Raw genomic sequence first — 18,173 nt, forward strand, 5'->3', positions numbered from 1 at the left:
TTCAGAAATTCCATTTCTAGGTATTTATCAGGTAAATATACTTGCACATAATCAAAAGATGTATGTCCAAGACTATTGTAGAATTGTTTGTTTGCAAAAAGAAAGAAAATAAGGAAACAACTTAATTTCCATCAGAAAGGTTCTGGCTAATTAAATTATATATATCCATTTGCACTGGGTTACAAATACAGTCATTGGACAGCTCTATGTGTACTAATATGGAACAATCCCTGAGGTGTGCTAAGTGAGAAAAGTAAGCTTCAGACTCTTTGTAGAGTATGCTACCATATGTGCAAACAAAGGGGATGGAATCTCTATTCATGCATGCTATGTATGCGTAGAATATCTAGATGAATGTACAACTAGATAATATTCATTGACTAAGAGTAAGTGGTCACTGGTAGGCTTAAGTGGGCATGATTTACTCTATTCTCCGTATCCCTTTGTAACTTTTGAATTTTGTACAATGTGAGTGGATCACCTAATGAAACGTTTGATTTTCATTAAGAGAAAAGAAAGGAGAAAACAAAAAGAAAAGACTGAGAGAAAGGAATAGGAGAAAGAAGGACACAGAAAAGTACATGAATTTTACTTGTAATTTGAAATTTGAAATGCACTTGTAAACTGGTATTTAGCCAACAAATATGCAATGATTTTCCTTTTGGTGTTGTGTTTGCCGTCTGGATGTATCCAAACACTCCAGGCTCAGGAAGCCATTCTAACTTTATTATTTAAATCAAATGACTCAAGTCCTCCTCCCATTCACAGAGGGAAGCCCAGCATTCTTCACCTCCCAGGCTTCTTAGAGGGGTAACATTTCTACTGTACACCTCTTCCTCTATTACCTAATGGCATGAAATCCTTTATTTCACTTACATACTTTGTCATACAGCTTTGTATTTGGTTATATCACATCATGGCAAAATAGATGACCATGGCACATTAGAGATCAGATTGCCCTGGTATTACCAGTTCTAGGGAATTTCTTAGAGACTTATTTCTTCTAACATGCAGATTCCTGCCTTGTCTCAGGCCCTCTGTAACTCAGAACCTCCTCAGCATCCTTTCTTGCTGACTGTCTCCAGAACCTCAGAATGGCTGCTCCTTTATCAGGGAAGGCAATCCATTTTTGTCTCTTCTGCCTGGAGGATTTCTGCCAGCAACTTTAAAAATTTTTTTTCGCCTAGCACATATTGCTAGTAATATGAAAAAAAAGTTAAAATGTCCAATGATAGGGTATTGGTTAATTATTATATGCCAATAGAATGGAGAATTATACAATCATTACAAATTATCTGAAGTTCCACATTTACTGCAGTAGAAAAATATCATAACATATTAAGTAAAATAGGGTGACTAGCAATAAGCACATATGTATGTATGTGTATATGTGTATATATGTACCTATATAGTATATATGTATATATGTAACTATACAGTATGTATATATGTGTATACAGTATATGATGTACTCGTATATAAGTATGGCATACATATGACATATATGTAATATGTTCACATATATGCATACGTATGAATATTCCTGGTATAATCCCATTTTAAAAATTATACATCATATACACATTTATATTGGCTGGAAGTATATACATCAAAATGTTAACTGTATAACTCTGGTTGGTGGAAATTTGGAGGATTTACTTATCTTTTGAATATATTGTAATTTATTTATGTTTTGAATATATTAGAATTATTACTTTTGAAAATAAAAGAAAAAGGAAAAGGTCCATAGGATCAGGTGGGTTAGCACTGCTAATGGCTTCCCAAAGCCTTACGGGGTTGACTGCTGCTATAAATAATATGCTAATTCACTTACAATCAGCTGCCCCTGTCCCCAGACTCCTAGTCAATAAAAATACCCTCATGTTCTCTTCCCCCAATACTATTTTACGATAGAATGCATTCTCTGTGCTCTGTTAAAATAAGGTAAACTCTGGGGGGGAAAAGAAAATAGAAAAGGCACAAAATTTCCTTTCCTTTTTGTTAAAACAGTGAGAAACTCAAATATTTCATATAATGTTTTCTACAACTTTTCCATCTTAAGGGTTGTTACAAATAGGCCCCTCTTCTCTTCCAATGACCTTGAACAGAAAGGATAAAATCTCATCTTTTAAACCAGCAAGAGGAGATTAGAACTAAAACGAGAATGAAGATTTCTTAGGGAACCATGAGCAACTGTGATGAAGTATTTAACAAACAGAAAGCCCTGGGAATCTCCTAATGGACCGCAGGACCAGTCCGAAGTGAAGCCAGATGTGAAAACCAGAGTACGTAGTCTTAACAGTGGCTGCAAGCTGCATATCAGCCCTGCCCCTGGCCTGCACACTGCCCAGGCTGGACGGAGATATCCTAAGTCAAAGGACTGCTGATCAATTCCTAAGTCAGAACACATTGGGCTCCCTTTATTCCAGCCACTTTCATCTGAAAACATGTCATATTCCGACTTTAGGGAACTGAGACATAATTTAATATGACTCCCTCACTTGAGGAACCAAAACCAGGAGAGGTTAATGTATCTGCCCAGGTTCAAGAGCTGGTTAATAGAAGAGCCAAGACAAAGCCCTCTGGGCTGAATACATACATTTGGGATGGCCAAATGAACAAATGAATGACTATTCCAATAGGAGCATGAAACTTATTCCAAATCTAACACATGCTGCTTGCACTGCCCAATCATTTGGATGCTCCATACATTTCCTCAGAACAGACACTAAGGAATTGATTGTGCACAGTAAATATTCATAGTTTACAGGACACACAGGGCTATTTTATAAGTAGATTTGACTGTATTTCAAATATGTGAGAAAACTCTGTTTAAATAAAATTCTTTGTAAAATACGTAAATTTTCTGGGAAAAAAATAATCAACCTCAGCTTATCTGCTATATCAATCCAAATTTTCATACATACAATTTGCTTTGATGGTCTTCCTATACTGAGTGAGCTGAAAGAGCTAATGGAGCACTGCGGGGGTCCTATCCTTCCTGTACGTGCACAGCCTGTCAACCCCCACTGGAGAATGTGCATTGTGAGCTGTGATCACCAATGAACTTGACAGTCAAAGCCCAACTCCTTGCATGTGTTGTCCAGGGTATTTTTCTCTCTAGACTCAGAACAGTATTTTTTAAAGTATCCTCCTGTGTGTACGACTAAGTGACTTTGTCTTACAAAAAGGAGGCTGACAAGGCAAGGTCACTTGTTTTTTTGATTAAATTGGTTGCAGTGGCACATCCATCACAGCCCCCCTGTGCAGGAGGCCCTGTTAATGTACAGCAGGGATCACGAGTTCAAATGCCCACTGGGGCCAGATAGGTGATATACAAAAGCCAAGCAGGTTAAGTGGGAGAAGCAATAGGGATTGGTGTAGGTGGTGGAGACTGGAGAGCTAGTGCCCCATTCACCAGGGGGTGGGTTGGGGAGGGGGGTGTTTACTCAGCTCCAGTTCATCATTACAATGTCAAAATGTAGGCCGGATTTTGACAGACTGTCCAGTTTTTTTGGAAAATATATACCTGTGCATTTTAATGTAAAATTTTAATTTTAATGTAAAAATCTTCCAACTTGTTAATGTTGGCAACTAATTCAAATATATTTTAAAACATTGCAGGTGATGGTAACATAAAAAAGTTCTTTGGCCCACTGGTTACCAGTCTGAGACACTTAGACCTTTACAATGATGTTTAGTGAGTGATATTAAATTGTATAAACGAATACATTCACTTTCTAAGTAAAACACAAAGAAAGACCACCCATCTCTTTATATGAATCATATGTATCGTTTAATGTTTACCTTAATCCCTTCTTTCTGAAAGCTGTCCCCAACTCTCTGTATGGTCTGTATTGCACAGTTCATGATTAACCCTATCCTGTCTTTCATGGTTTCTAATTATTTCACACGTGCAGGTCTTGCATTCAGACTTCATTGTAAACACTTCCAGGGCAAGAATCATATCTAATATTTCTTTTACTCAAATACTCAAAACTCAATAAATGTTTGCAGTTGATATTTTTTCAATAAAGGGAAAAGAGAATAGCCTTTTCTGACCCACAAATACATAGTTATACTAGACATGAGTGTCGTGAAGTTCCTGAATGTCTAGCCTAGGCAAGCAAACAAGTTCAAGTCTGTGGGCACTTCGCCCAGCTGAGCTGAGAAGCACTGTCTTGCCATAAAAATTTAAGAAAACACTTGGCAAAGTAGCTATGAGTTCATCATGCCTTTTCTGGAATAAAATATTACAGGATGTATTTAGTCAGTGGAGGTGATGTGGTTCTTTACAAGTGTTGATTTGACCAAGAATTTTTTTAAGCCAACTCTTGTCTGCAGGAAACCCTCCATTATTTCAGTCATTAAGAGAATGGTAGGCTTAGTTAAAGAAGGCCAAGGTCATATTTTGGCATTCGCAAGTCAGAACTCTCTGGGCTATCTTAGAGTGACTTAGAGGAGCAGAAGCATGAACTGTAATCAGCTTGAATCCAGAAATGGGTGTGAGGGAGGAGAAATGGAGCCGATGTTGAAGATGCAGAAATGTCTGACCACTGTATTTGCCCCTATACGGAAGTGAGGATGGGGTTGGCGAGAAATGGCACGTACCAGAAACAACATTTTGCAGTGTTCTGGACATTAAATTATCTCTACACCACTAAGAGCAGACCTCAAAGCCAGATCATCTGGGCATGTGTGCCAGGCTGCCCACGAATGTGTCTGGGACTGGGCCTACTGTTTGGTGTGGATTGGCTAATACCCCTTGAAGGTGAAGAAGTGTGGAAACATGATCCCCATGGATCCCTAAGTCCACTGAGCTTGATGTGATGGGAAATCTGAAGGCCGAGGTAAAGGGATCAGCTCTGAGGTGAACTGACTACCTGACCAAAGAAAAACATTGTATTCACTTCCTGACTTGGAAATACTGATAAAATACTAAGAAAGTGCTTTTACGGAAAAAACCCCCTCTGCATACTCCTTATCCTCACAAACATCACACATACATGTCTCTCAGATACTTCTTTACTGTCCTCATAATTTCCCAAAATTATTTGGTGATCCAAACAAACAAACAAACAAAAAGAAATCATCAAATAGACTACTTCGTTACATTAAGAGGCCAACTTTGGAATGCAAAAATAATGATGATGATGATGATGATGATGATAATAAAGCTTTGGTTACTAAAAATAGTGCCTTAACTTAGGCAAATGATATTTGGGTCAAAATGAACATGAATTAATTAGACTATTTAGTTGTAATGCTGATATTATTCTCACTTTCTGTTCAATAGAATTTATTGCTAAGTCATAAAATTTTCTCTTTTCTAAGTCACTGTGTTGATCCAACTGCATCTTCTTTATCTGAAAATTTGTTATTAATAAAAAGTGATGTAGAAAATACAACTCATATATATTTGGGATAGTGGTGTTTACTCTGTTCAAGAATTAATATTAATTATAATGATAGAGTAATTTATATATCCTTTCTTGATTGCCTCTTATCTTCTCTCAACAGCCTTCCTGTCCATTGTTATTTTTTCTTATGAAGCTTCTTCTCATTGAAAACTTACTGAATTTCATCAGGTAAGAAGTCTTAAATGTGAACTTGTAAACCTTGTTTCAAAAAAAACCCAAGTTTAGAAAGCCCAAAGATGGTGTCAGCTTTCACACACAGAATGTAAACTGGGAAAGGTCCAACAGGATCTCTAACCACTTCACAGCAGTGGTTCTGAAAGTGTGGTCCTGAGACCAATAGCATCAGCACCACCTGTGAACTTATTAGAAATGCAAATTCTCACGCCCTCCCTGGTACTTTAACAAACGTTCTAGATGATTCTGATGCACACACAAGTTTGAGAACCCCATTAGATAGTCTTCATGGACCAAAAGAACAGAAAATGTCTCCTATTGATTAATGGAATTTGATGGATTGTTTGGCGTCTCTTCTTCCTTTCTTTTCTCCACTGCCTTTTTCTCCTCCCTGCAGGTTTATGTACTATCCCTCATTTTGCAAGCTAAAGTTCCCTTCACAAAATCGTACTTCATTACAGACATACTACTGTCTTTATGAGAACTTCAATGCTATCTAATACAGGATGCCATCAAAACTAGGTCTTCTGTAGAAGTTGTCAATTAATTAACTGATTTGAATCTCTGTTTGGCTTTGAGAAGGAAGTCTTCTGTTAACACAGAAGACACACCTATAAAAGGGTGGCTAATTTTTAAGACGGTTGCCTTTGAAACCTACGATCCATAGAATATTTTCTTTACAAGTGTAATTTATATTTTTATGTGGTCTGGAAGTATTGAATTGTTTCTTTGGAAGTGATTTGCAAAAAAAGTGTGTTGTTCAAAAGGAGCTTTTATTCTCTTACAGTGTTTAAATATGTTTAAGGTCTCTATTAATATCCAGTATCTCCAATCTGGAAGCCAGCCTAGCAGCCATTTCACCTCCAACCTTACTATGATTTGGTGTAATCCTGGGAATACCTGTGAATTATCTGTTAAACCTATAAAGAATATATATGATGATGCTGTCATTCTGAAGTGATTGCTAAATGCTGCCCTCAGAATGCCTTTGCTTAAGACACTTTTCATTTGCAAAGACATATCTGATTTATTCTCTATGGTATGCGTATTTCTTGAGCGAGCAGGTATCAGGGTCTCTAAAACTCAGTTTACTCATTTTTAAAATGTGGATAATAGAATCTACTTGTTAGTATTGTAAAAAATAATGAAGATAATCCAGGAGCAGTTAGCACAGTGCCTGGCTCAATAAATATTCATCATGATTAAAATAATTTCATTAGTAGAATTGCAAATTCAAAAACATCACATCAGACCTTATCCCATTAAAAACAAGCACATAGGGAAGAAATCACATGTCTCTCCCTTGCATGGTCCATCACTACCAATTATATTTTCCATGAAAATTTGTTGTTATTAGTTCCCTGTTCCCTGTTCTCTGCTCTCCTAGTTCCTTGGCCACTGCTGGCACGCCAGCACGGAGTGAGGTAGAATTAGGGACATGATAAAGTATGGAAATGCATCATCTACAGCCAATCTAGAGGGCTAGAAGAGTGTAGAACAGTGTCTGCTATTGGTTCCTTTAATACCCATCAGCCCATGGAGCACAATTCATAAGTCCAGCTGGGTGACCCAAGTGCAGGTAGATACCTGCAAGACCTGAAGAGGATCTTGAAAGGTCGTTTACCAAATTAACCTCTGTTCAATTTAACAACAACAACAACAACCAAAAGACAACATGTATCCAATTTTTAAAGATTTTAGAAGGGAATTTCCCTAACCTTCCATACAATGCTAATACTATTAGATAAAAGTTATATGTCATTATGAAATCTCATTTTGACATAAGCTTAAATATTTCTGCAAGAGAATATGCCAGAAATGTTCAGGTCCATCTATGAAAAATTATCCCAAAGATGGGGTTGGTGAGAAAAGGGATGCAGAGATAGGAAAGGAGGTTCTTGGAATAGAGGTATGCAAAACATTGGGATTAAATAAATGTCCAATAAACAAGAGATTTCTGAGTTTGAATTAATAACATGAGAAAATGAGAAACATCTGGAATCTGTATTTATTTTGCTGGTCAGAAACACAGTTTTGAGGTCCTTTGTTGAATTGTTTACTTTGTAAAGACTTATTAAAAACAAATGCCTAAGGTGGTTGAGAAGAGAATGTAGTTGAATTCAGACCACCAAGGCCTCTAAGGGAAAAAAACTCTATTTCAAAGTTTTTACCTTCCATCAACTGAGCTTAATGCTGTCTCCTCAAATGAATTTGTTTGTTCCATTTCAATACGCACTTGAAGAGTCAAAGACTTATATACCCATTTATAATTTAATAGTACATTTTGCGGGGGGGGTGGGATGGGGAGAGAGAGCACGCTGATTTTCTACACATTCTTAAGTTATTTTATATTATTCTTCCAAAAGCCACCTCCCACACCCCTACTCCACCCCCCAAACACACACACACAAATAACCATCTACTAAGAGAAGGGGATTTACCTAGATGTTGGCCCTCACTTTTATAATGGACATAGCTCGGGTACACAAATGAGATTTTTTCCCTTTTTCATTTCTGAGGAAGAGTCAGTAGTCCTTAACAATTCTATAGATAGGCTTCTAGCCAAGATAAACTATAGAGTAAGTTATGTGTTACTCAAAGCCACTATGTCCTCACTCAGTACTTTCACATGCCCTTGGTGATGCCAATAACGAATCACTCACTGGAAGGAAAGCAGGTGTTACAAGCCAATGAGGTGATTCGGTGTTGAAATTCTGAGGGGTCCTCAGAATTATTTTACACCACTGTCCTGCTGTGTCTTTTATCACCCCTTACCTGTCTGAGGCAAGGGAGAAAGAGGAAGGGAGATGGGGAGGAAGGAATGAGGCAAAGGGCCAGAGGAAATATCTTGAGGTGAAATAGATATTCCAGGAATACTCTCTCCTCCCTCATCAATTTTCTATTCATCTCAAGTACTTTACACGAAAGTAAATATTGTGAGAAGCCAGACCGTAGGGAAGCCACAGAATAAAATTGTACATCTGGCATAAACTGCATTGATGAAATTCTGGTGGAATACTGAATTCCCATGATGCTACTGCTGAGCCAGGCTTACACTGGTCTTTTGTATTCAAGTTATGATAATGAAGAAAGTCCCCATGTCTTATATTTTTATACCTAAGTTGTTCAATTCAGGAGTATGGACCCCCTTACCCTAAAGAAGGTGAGTTGGAGGGCAGATGACCATTTGCCAAGACCATCATCCTCATAAACCCTCGTAAACCAAAGAATCGGCATTTATGGGTCAAACCACAGGTCTGGCTGTCTCTCTAACCAAGTAACCTGACCCTAAAATGACAAGTAGGGAAAATAAGAAGACAAGGTTGATTTCTGTGAGGCATTCCTAGAGTCCCATTATAATTAGTTGTTGGTAAATTCATCATCCTCTTCAACCTTTTGTTTCTTTTCTACTTGAAACAGCTCTTTGGGTATGAGTTTTCATAGATTTACTAGCCACAGTGTGACTTCATGCTTTCTTTTATTTATGCAAAACTACCTTTGATTAATCTTTGAGGAAGGTCCTTAGTGTGTTCACCCCTCCCTATCATTTGTGGTTTGTAAATCTCAGTTCTCTCTGCCCTTGGCCTTCCTCTTTTCAGACTAAAATGTGCAGTAGCTTCCCGCTCACCTCTCAGTCTTTCTCATTCTGTCTGCTGGACATTTCCTGGTGCTTGTTGGCCCAAAGTATTCTAAATATAGAACAGGGTATTTGCAAAAATAAAATATATTCACAGAACCTTAAAATTACCCTAAAAAAAGTCCCTTTTTTGAGATCTATATGCATTTTGTATTATTAAAATTAAACATAGATCTTTTGCTTTTATGGAAGATAAATTTGGCCTTTTTCATCACAGCCTACTCAAATATCTCCTTTGTGCCTAGAGAGATGATGCCCCATCAGTCACTCAAATGGCTACCAGGAACTTTTTTATTAATTGTATTTTACTGCTGAGAGACTTAAATTTTAATTTTAAGATATAATTAATTTTAAAATATAGCTTAAATTTCAATTTTAAGATCCAGAAACAGTCTAAAGTAAATTGGAGAACAAGAATTAAGGCCAATAAGTGATTCTATCTTATTCGTCAACATGAAATGATTTTTTTAAGACGGGCTGTGACATAAGGAGCTTTCTCCGAGCTCCTTGCACATTAGCCTTTTGGTCTCGCATCTGCTGGGGCGGGGGGGGGGGGGGGGGGCATCTGGCTTTGACTTCCTCCCACAGATGCTCCCTGGCAGAGGGGAGTAGAATTTCTCTTTGGGGGCCTCCCTAGGTGAGGACTATACTGAAGTGTCCTTCCTGGACTCTCTGGGTACCTATCAAATGGTTTCCATTTGCATGAGATTTCACAGAACTTTAAGCCTTCTGTCTGGTCACAAAACGTTTTCTTTGTGAAACCCTGAGAGATTTGTTTTTCCTCTTCATTACAATGGCAGGAATACAGAGCTTGCTTATGATTTTTTGATGGGATTCAGCTGCCCAAACTGCAGTGCCTTCAGCTATAGTTTGGAATTCCCCATGTCTCTGGGTCATTTTTCATTTGCAGATGTGTGGAACGAACGAATGAACTATCTCTCTCTCTCTCTCTCTCTCTGTCTCTCTCTACCCCCCATCTCTTTCCCTCTCCCTCTCCCTCTCTTCCTCCCCCATCCTTCCCCCCACCCCCACCACCCCCACTGTCACAACCAGCAAGAGCTCATGGACATGAGCTGCATCTTTATGAACATGAACTTATCAGTTGATATTCCCAAACGGAGCAGATGCTGCCTTATTTCAGACACTTTCCAGTACAGTCACACATTCTTGAGAAAGTAGACCCCTGTCAGCACCAGTCAGCTGGCAACAAGCAGATATGACCATGGGTCAGATCAGTTCAGCTTGAGCCATGTGGTCAGCAGTGGGGAGCAATATAAAAGCCAGCAGACAAAGGGGAGTCAGAACAAGCCAAGAATCAGAGCAGGCCTTGCCCCTGAGACCAGGAGAATGGTCCACAGGAAGAGTACCTGAGACCGGGGTCCACAGAGTCTTCAGGAACCAGAGAGACCAGGCAGGAGGAAGCACAAAGCAAGCTTATGTGCCAACATCAAAGAAGGCATTCTAATCGTTTCCTGCTCCTGGATTTCTCCACATTCCTGTAGTACAGACAATAAGCCCAGTGTTGGTGGGAACAGAGGACTGAGATGGAGGGCACAGGCTCAAGGAAGGGATCCGATGTATCTCTTAGTGAGACCACGACAACATAGAGAAAGGATGAGTTCTTCCAAAGCACACATATACACATTAAACGCAATGCAGTTTGCCAAGGCAATTCACATTGACTTAAAATTCCTCTAGCCTCAAGCACGTCTACCTCATCTCTTCTTTTGAAGCAGATGCTTTAAAACATTTTTTATCTTATAAAATTCAACATGTGACCTCCTTCTATAACAGAGCTTCTTTTTCTTCTCCTTCTCCTCTTCCTCCTCCTCCTCCTCCTGTTCCTTCTCCTCCTCGTTCTTCTTCTTCTTCTTTTTGGTCTCCATAAGTGAGCATCACCCAATACACCCCTCCACCCATAAACTCATGTCTTCCATCTTTTCTTTGATCCTCAGCATCTTGTCCCTTGGCTCAGTCCTCAGTGTTTCCATTTTTTGTCATTTTGCAAAATCGTCCCTGTCTTCATAGCCATTAAGAGTCCAAATCTATCCACTCTGGGGACAGGAACCTCCCAATGTCAAATTAGTTACTCTGACCATCTTGTCTGGCATGCTGTGGAACTGTGTGGAGGACAAGTCCTCGTCCTGACTCTGTCTTTCACTGGCCATGTACGTCAGGCAACTCTCTCGCTCTCCTTCAGCTTCTCCTGCCTACTCCAATGAGCTGTTGTAAGAATCAGATGAAATAATGGAAGGAAGAAGATTATAAATGAAAGCAGTATATAATACAGATGGAAGGCATTGTTGTAATAAAATGTGGATCCTTGGCTCATGTTGGGGTGGGGCTGAGCTTCCTTCCGTCATTCTTTCAACTTGTTTGTGTAACCTCTGGTGAAATATTAATAATTATTGCTAAGTGGCACAGGTTTCAGCACACCCTTTGTTTCTTCTGTGGCTTTCACAGGGTTGTCACAGCTGCTGTACTTCTCAAAAGGGATGGGGTTGAACGACACGTAGCTAAAAAAGTACTGGGGGGGCTCTGCTTAAATGAGATATCTTACACAGGAATCCAAGTAGGTACTGCAACTCAGCAAACAACAATATTACCAAATCCACAGTACAAACAGCCTATAGCTTACTGTGGTTCGTAACATTTGAAATTTCTATTCAACCATCTTCCAAATCTTGCAGCTACCATCGTCATGAACACCAAATTTAACTGAGGTCCTACTAGTTCAATTAAATCTCAACACATATTTTTGCCTATCATATATGTGCCACACCCTATGTTAAGTATACGATAATGAGTAATTTTCAGCTTATTCCTTAAGAAACTCATATACAGATAAATATGCACATAAAAGAATAAGTGTTCGATGTGATCATTGCTGTAGGGGAGGTATAGTCAAAGTGCTGTGGGAATATAGAAGATGGACCAACTCAACTAACTCCGTCTGGAAAGCTGAAGAGGAGGTGACATGTGAAGTGGGCCTTCAAAAGGATGAAGTTGGTCAGAGAGTGAGTACAGTGTTCAGTGCATGAGCTGTGGGACCAGCCCAACTGGTTCCAATCCCGACTCTGCCACTTCCCAACAGCGTAACTTGGTGATTTATTTATGTTTGGATGCCTTGATTTCCCCATCTCTACAATAGATATGATACTGATAGAGCCTACCTCAAGGGTTACCATGAGCAGAAATGAGGTAAGATCCATATAGCATTCAGAACAGATTCTGACATGAGGTTCATCACTCAATAAATAGTAGCTATTGTTATTGTTATTATTGTTCTTCACTAAGTCAAAAAACAGGGAAGAGGTTCCTGGAACTCTTAGAGACCTGATCTCTGAACTTAAGAGACTTATAAGATTTTATAGCAGGCTTATAAGTCCCTTATAAGATCTTATAAGATCTCTTTTTATAATTATACTTCTAAGATCTCTACAATCATTTAAAAAAGTAAAGTCAAAATTGATATGCCAGGTGCTAGGCATTTATATATGTAGCTTGAATTAATTCTCGTAACAATTTTGAAAATCAAAAAATTTACATTGAAATGTCAATAATGCCACAAAGAATATGAAGTAAATGAAAAATAAGTGGCACAAATGATGGCTGAAAGAGAATTACACAGGAGGGATATTTACAATTTAAAGAAAGAGGCAATAGTCAAAGTGATTTCAAAATGGTTGGCTTAAACCAAATGAGGTCCCAGAAATGTGTTTTTTTGTTTGTTTTAATTTTTTTTCTTTACTTTTCATTTTTGTTTCTTTGCATATTCATTGCCTCTAAGCGGGGCGTGCCCTTTCCAATGTGCTCCTGTTCCCACCACTAATCTCACACTCAGCCCTGAAAACATTTGAATATTGAAGTTTGTGACACGTGGAGGACCTAGAACTTGAATCTGGCAACTGCTCCATTTGTTAGGTGATGTTTTCATGTCAGGCACTGTGCTAGTCTTGCAGACACATGATCCATGTAACATTCTGAATAAGGTATTAGTATCCCCAATGTGTGGATGAGAAAACTGAAGCTGAGGGAGGTTAAATCTTTAAAGAAGAACAGGATGAGAGGCACCAAAGCAAGGAGTACATGGCATATTCCAAGACTTGTTTTTGTTTGACTGGAAGGGAGGATCCGTGCAGGGGAGTAGAGTGAGTTCAGGTGGAAGAGGTTGGATGACCTTGAAAACCAAGCTTAGGAATTTGAACATGGCTACAGGAAGCTAATAAATGATAGGTTTCCTCTTCTTCTTTACAAGTTCATTAAAATTCACCCACAGCAAACACACAGGTTGCCACAAGGTTTACTCTGAAGAGGGAGAAGGTGCTAGGTGGGGCTGAAGATGTTCACTTCTCTTTGGAGAATGCCCAGCTATAGGCAGGAACAGTCCTCATCTCTCATGACCACGTAAGGGAGGAGTGACCTTCCAATCAATATTCTCAGCTGAGTTTTCTTCATATACATATAATATCATTTTCAAGAAAATAGCCACCCAGTTTCCCTCCCTGGATTCCAATCCTTGAGATCTGAGTAGTATTTAAGTCTTTTACTGCAGAGTGCCTTCAAAATAAAAACAAAAAAAAACCTCCTTAACCTTTGATCCTAAGAACTTCACATGATTGCTTCTGTTTACCTCTCCAAGCTCACCTCCCTCCACTCCCATAATACCCCTCAGCCATACAGATCTTATTGCTGTTCCCAGAAAGTACCAAATTTTCTTCATATATATTTTATCAGACCACATACCAGTCTCTAACCTCCATAATGCTTCCAGGGTATAATTTCTCACGAAGAATACTTTTTGTTTGTTTGTCTACATTAGACCATAAACTCTATGATGGTAGGGACCCTTATTCTCTATTGATTCCCTGCATCTAACACATCCCAGCACATACTCAGTGCTCAATAACAATTTGTCGAATTAATGCATGAATGATTAAATGAGAGAATAAGTGTTCTGGTCCCTTGGTCCTTACTAATTGTTGGACCCTGGTCCTCCACTTGCTAATGTGTTTTCCCTAATTGTCCACCTGACCCTAGACCCCCACCACCAACTTGATCGTTGATTTCCTTGTCCTTCTTCAAGTCTAACATATTCCCCACCCCATTTACAATCTGACACATGCACATACCCATCAACACCAAAAACAACAAAACTTGTCTTCTCTCTCCTTTCTGGTGGTCATCCTTTACCAAAAACTGTTTTTACCAGAGTTCTATTGTTGCTACCCATGAAATACTCCTGGGTCTCACACTTCCCTCTAAAATCCAACAGTTATGTTTGAATGGAGTTGACCAGAAGAAGAGACAGGGAGGAGAACCCTAACATCTTGATTTTATAGCACTGTTGTTGGCAGTTTCTCAAATAAAGGGAAGTGTTTATGCATGGTGTGTGTGTGTGTGTGTGTGTGTGTGTGTGTGTGTGTGTGTGTGTGTGTGAAAAAGAGAGAGAGAGAGAGAGAGATCAACCCACAGCTGGGGATGGTCTGGCTAATTCTCATGGCATGAGTAGCCTGGGAATAACGTGGGTATCTGCCTGCTCATTGGAAAGGGGTGGGCCCTGGATGGGCAGTTCTAACTGCAGGGGCTCAGGAGGAGTTCTGCCCAGCAGGCTAAACCTGGAAGTCCAGTGCTACCAATAACAATTATTTTAGCAGCCTAATTGCTAATACCTATGTGCACTTCGTATATTCCAATCACTGTGCTCATCACTTGACATAGATTATTTCAATTATTTCTTACATCAGCTTAAGGTGGGAGCTCTTATTACTCCTATTCTACAGGTAGGAAACTCGGGCACAGAGAAGTTAAGTAGCTTGTATAAGATCATACAGTGAAGGAGCCAGGATTCGAACCCAAGGGCTCCAACATCAGCGCTCCATTCAATTTGGAATGGTCCAAAGCAGCTGCCCTTTGATCACTGAGAGTAGGGATGTGGAAGCAACACACACTCCAAAAACCACAATTTGTTTTTACAATATAATTCTCACATTAGGGAAAAAGGGAGCATCATTAGTTCTTAAAGGATATGTAATGGGCGAAGAGAAAAGATAGTTCAAAGAATGTCCCAACATGTTACATTGCTCATCATGATTATGAATTTGTAAAGGTGTTTTTCCTTCATACATATAGAGAGATCAAGGGAAGACAGGGCTGCCACACATAGTGCTGCATGTGAGGGTAATCCCTGGAATTGTGCAGTGCACAGCCTGTTCAACCTAACATGGTGACCCCAAAGGCAGGCTTCTTTATATCCATAAATTAACATAGGGCCCGAATGGAGACCTATTCACGGGGTTTGAACTAGTGTGACCTCCAAAAACTTAATAAAAGAAAATGAGGAAATGATAAACTAGCTGTCACGGTACCATAGAAAACATTATCTTTCCCAGTGTGGCTGCAGAGTCTTTCGGAAACCTCCTCTGCTACAATACCTTTCCCGTTCAACTATCCCAATGGCACTTAACTTGCCACCAATGCCCCCACATGCACACACACCTTCCTATGCTTCCCAGACTGTACAAATGCTTCTCCCTCCTCCTCAACCCTATCTTTCTTTTCTTACCACCTCCTTCTTCAAGACTTAGACATTCATCCATCCATTATTCATACGCCCATTCAACAAACCTTTTTGGAGCACCTACCATACCCCAGGTCCTGAAATAGATGCAGAGTGGCAAAGAGGAGTAAGGCATTTTCACCCTCAAGTTGCTCACAGTCTACAAGGGGAATTAAACCAATAAAGTGAGTCCTCTCTAGGAAATTTTACAATAATTATCTCCCCTCCTCCTCCCAGTTAGAGGAATTCTCTTGTTTTTGAAGCATTTATAGCACATGTCCTTCCGGGGTCAAGTAACAATTTGAAACACTTAAAGCAAAACATAGTAGACAAACACAGAAAATATTTGGAAAGTTGTAAGTCAGTAAGTTTATCTGTCTGTATCTCTTCTGGGTTCATTTTGTGAGGAGACAAGAAAATGCTAAGTTAAATCTCAGTTGATTTTCTCCAGATACTTGCCAAATTCTTGACATCACATTGCACTGTATTTCTAGGAGTCAAAGAGTCTACAAGGTGCTCATGAAAAGCTCAGTTGAGCAAAAGAAACTTATACCTCATTCTAACCTGGAAACGATTTTTTTTTCCCATTAAATGTGTGAGGTTTGAACCCAACAGCTATACGTAGTGTGAAAATAATTCTATTGCAGAGACATAAAGTAACAATTTATCTTATGTGAATCACAGCAGGTGAAAGACTTTTTAAAAAATCGTCTGCTATAAATTTGAAGTCCCAGCTGGCCACGTGTGTTCCATTTGAGTCATGAAGACTTATCTTAGTAGACTGTAAACTCCTTTAGAGCAGGAGTTCTCTTATTTATTTGTCTAGCCCAAGTACCCAGCATAGGGCTCAATAAGTATTTGTGAATATGTTATACTACTGATGGAAGTGGAAATCTGTGTCAGTCTCTGATGGCCTGTCATATTCCCTAATGTTCCGGAGAATGGGGTATTAGAGTTTGTTTCTGTTTGGTTTGTTTGAGGGGGAAGCAGAAGAGGGATTGTTTTGCTTTGTTTTTGAGATATGGCATAATGCAACAGAGGCTAGGATAAAATCAGTCACCTTTTTTATCAGAGAGCTTAAGTATTGACCCATTGGTCATCTCATTTGATGAGTAGAGCCATTAGATGATCTGATCTTCCCTGAGATCACTACTTAAGAAAATAGTTGTATTCCCAGCTTTAGTGTACTTTATTACTTTGAAGTTTTGCTGTATTTTCATCTCAGGAATTCTAACCAGATCATTCTATGGCTGTAGGCCTCACTACTGTTCCAAAGGCTGTACAAAAGCACTGGGAAGCTGAAAGCCTCCCCACCACCGTATACTGTTGCTACTGTATACTTTGGTCCAGATCACCTGTGAGGTCCACTTAGAAACAAGAAGTGGCTTACAAAGCCAGGCTTAGTCTGAAAAAGACAATATGTCTGTCATCTCCCCTTAAATGGAATGTGCTATTTGATGTCACAACCTTCTTCCTGTTCAGCTTGGCATTGACCTTTGGTTTGACTCGGTCAAACCAAATATAATAAAAATAAAATATAATAAAACTATAAGAAATTTTCTTTCCGGAGCACTTCTTAAGGGAGTCTCGTTGCTTTACAAGAAATCTGTATTGCCTAGCATGCATGAAATGCCCCTTCAGTACATTAATGAGAAGGTTTAAGGCAATATAAACACATTTATCCTGTACATGTCACAATAAGGAGTAAAAAGATAAATTGACGAAATAGGAAATTTTTATAAATTTATTCCACACATATTTTTTACTTTCTACGCTTTCCTGTAATAACTTCTCTTCAACATGATACTCATATGCATTTTCAGAGGATTTCATTTTATTATGTATACGATTGTATAGTGTCAGTAAATCCATTAGAAATACTCATTCCCATTTCTCACAATTTGGTTATAAAGATTCAGAAAGAAGTCAAAACACTGAGAAGCCAGTTTCAGGGTCTTCATTATGTTTATGTCATAAAGTTCTTTATGTTTGCCAAACCAAAATGATTTAAGGTTGTGTTTTATCATGTAGCTCCCCACTGACTGCCTTCAGGTATTTGTTTGGAAGAAGAGCTGTGGTAGTAATGCATTGAGTTCCTTTTCCCACCCCAGCACCCAATCCTCCATGTGTTACTCTCCATGTTACCCATAGTGACAAAGGGGCCCTTACTGATCTGAAACAAACTTCTGGATTTTTTTTTCCTTTTTTTTTTAATTAAAGTTTATTGGGGTGACAGTAAAGTTCCCCAATGGGTTAGTAAAGTTTCCCATGGGTTAGTAAAGTTTCGTAGGTTTCAGGTGTACAATTCTGTAATACATCATCTATATATCACATTGTGTTTTCACCACCCAGAGTCGGTTCTCCTCCCCTCACCACATATTTG

This window comes from Rhinolophus hipposideros (assembly GCF_964194185.1).
Source record: "Rhinolophus hipposideros genome assembly, chromosome: 5".
Taxonomy (NCBI): Eukaryota; Metazoa; Chordata; class Mammalia; order Chiroptera; family Rhinolophidae; genus Rhinolophus; species Rhinolophus hipposideros.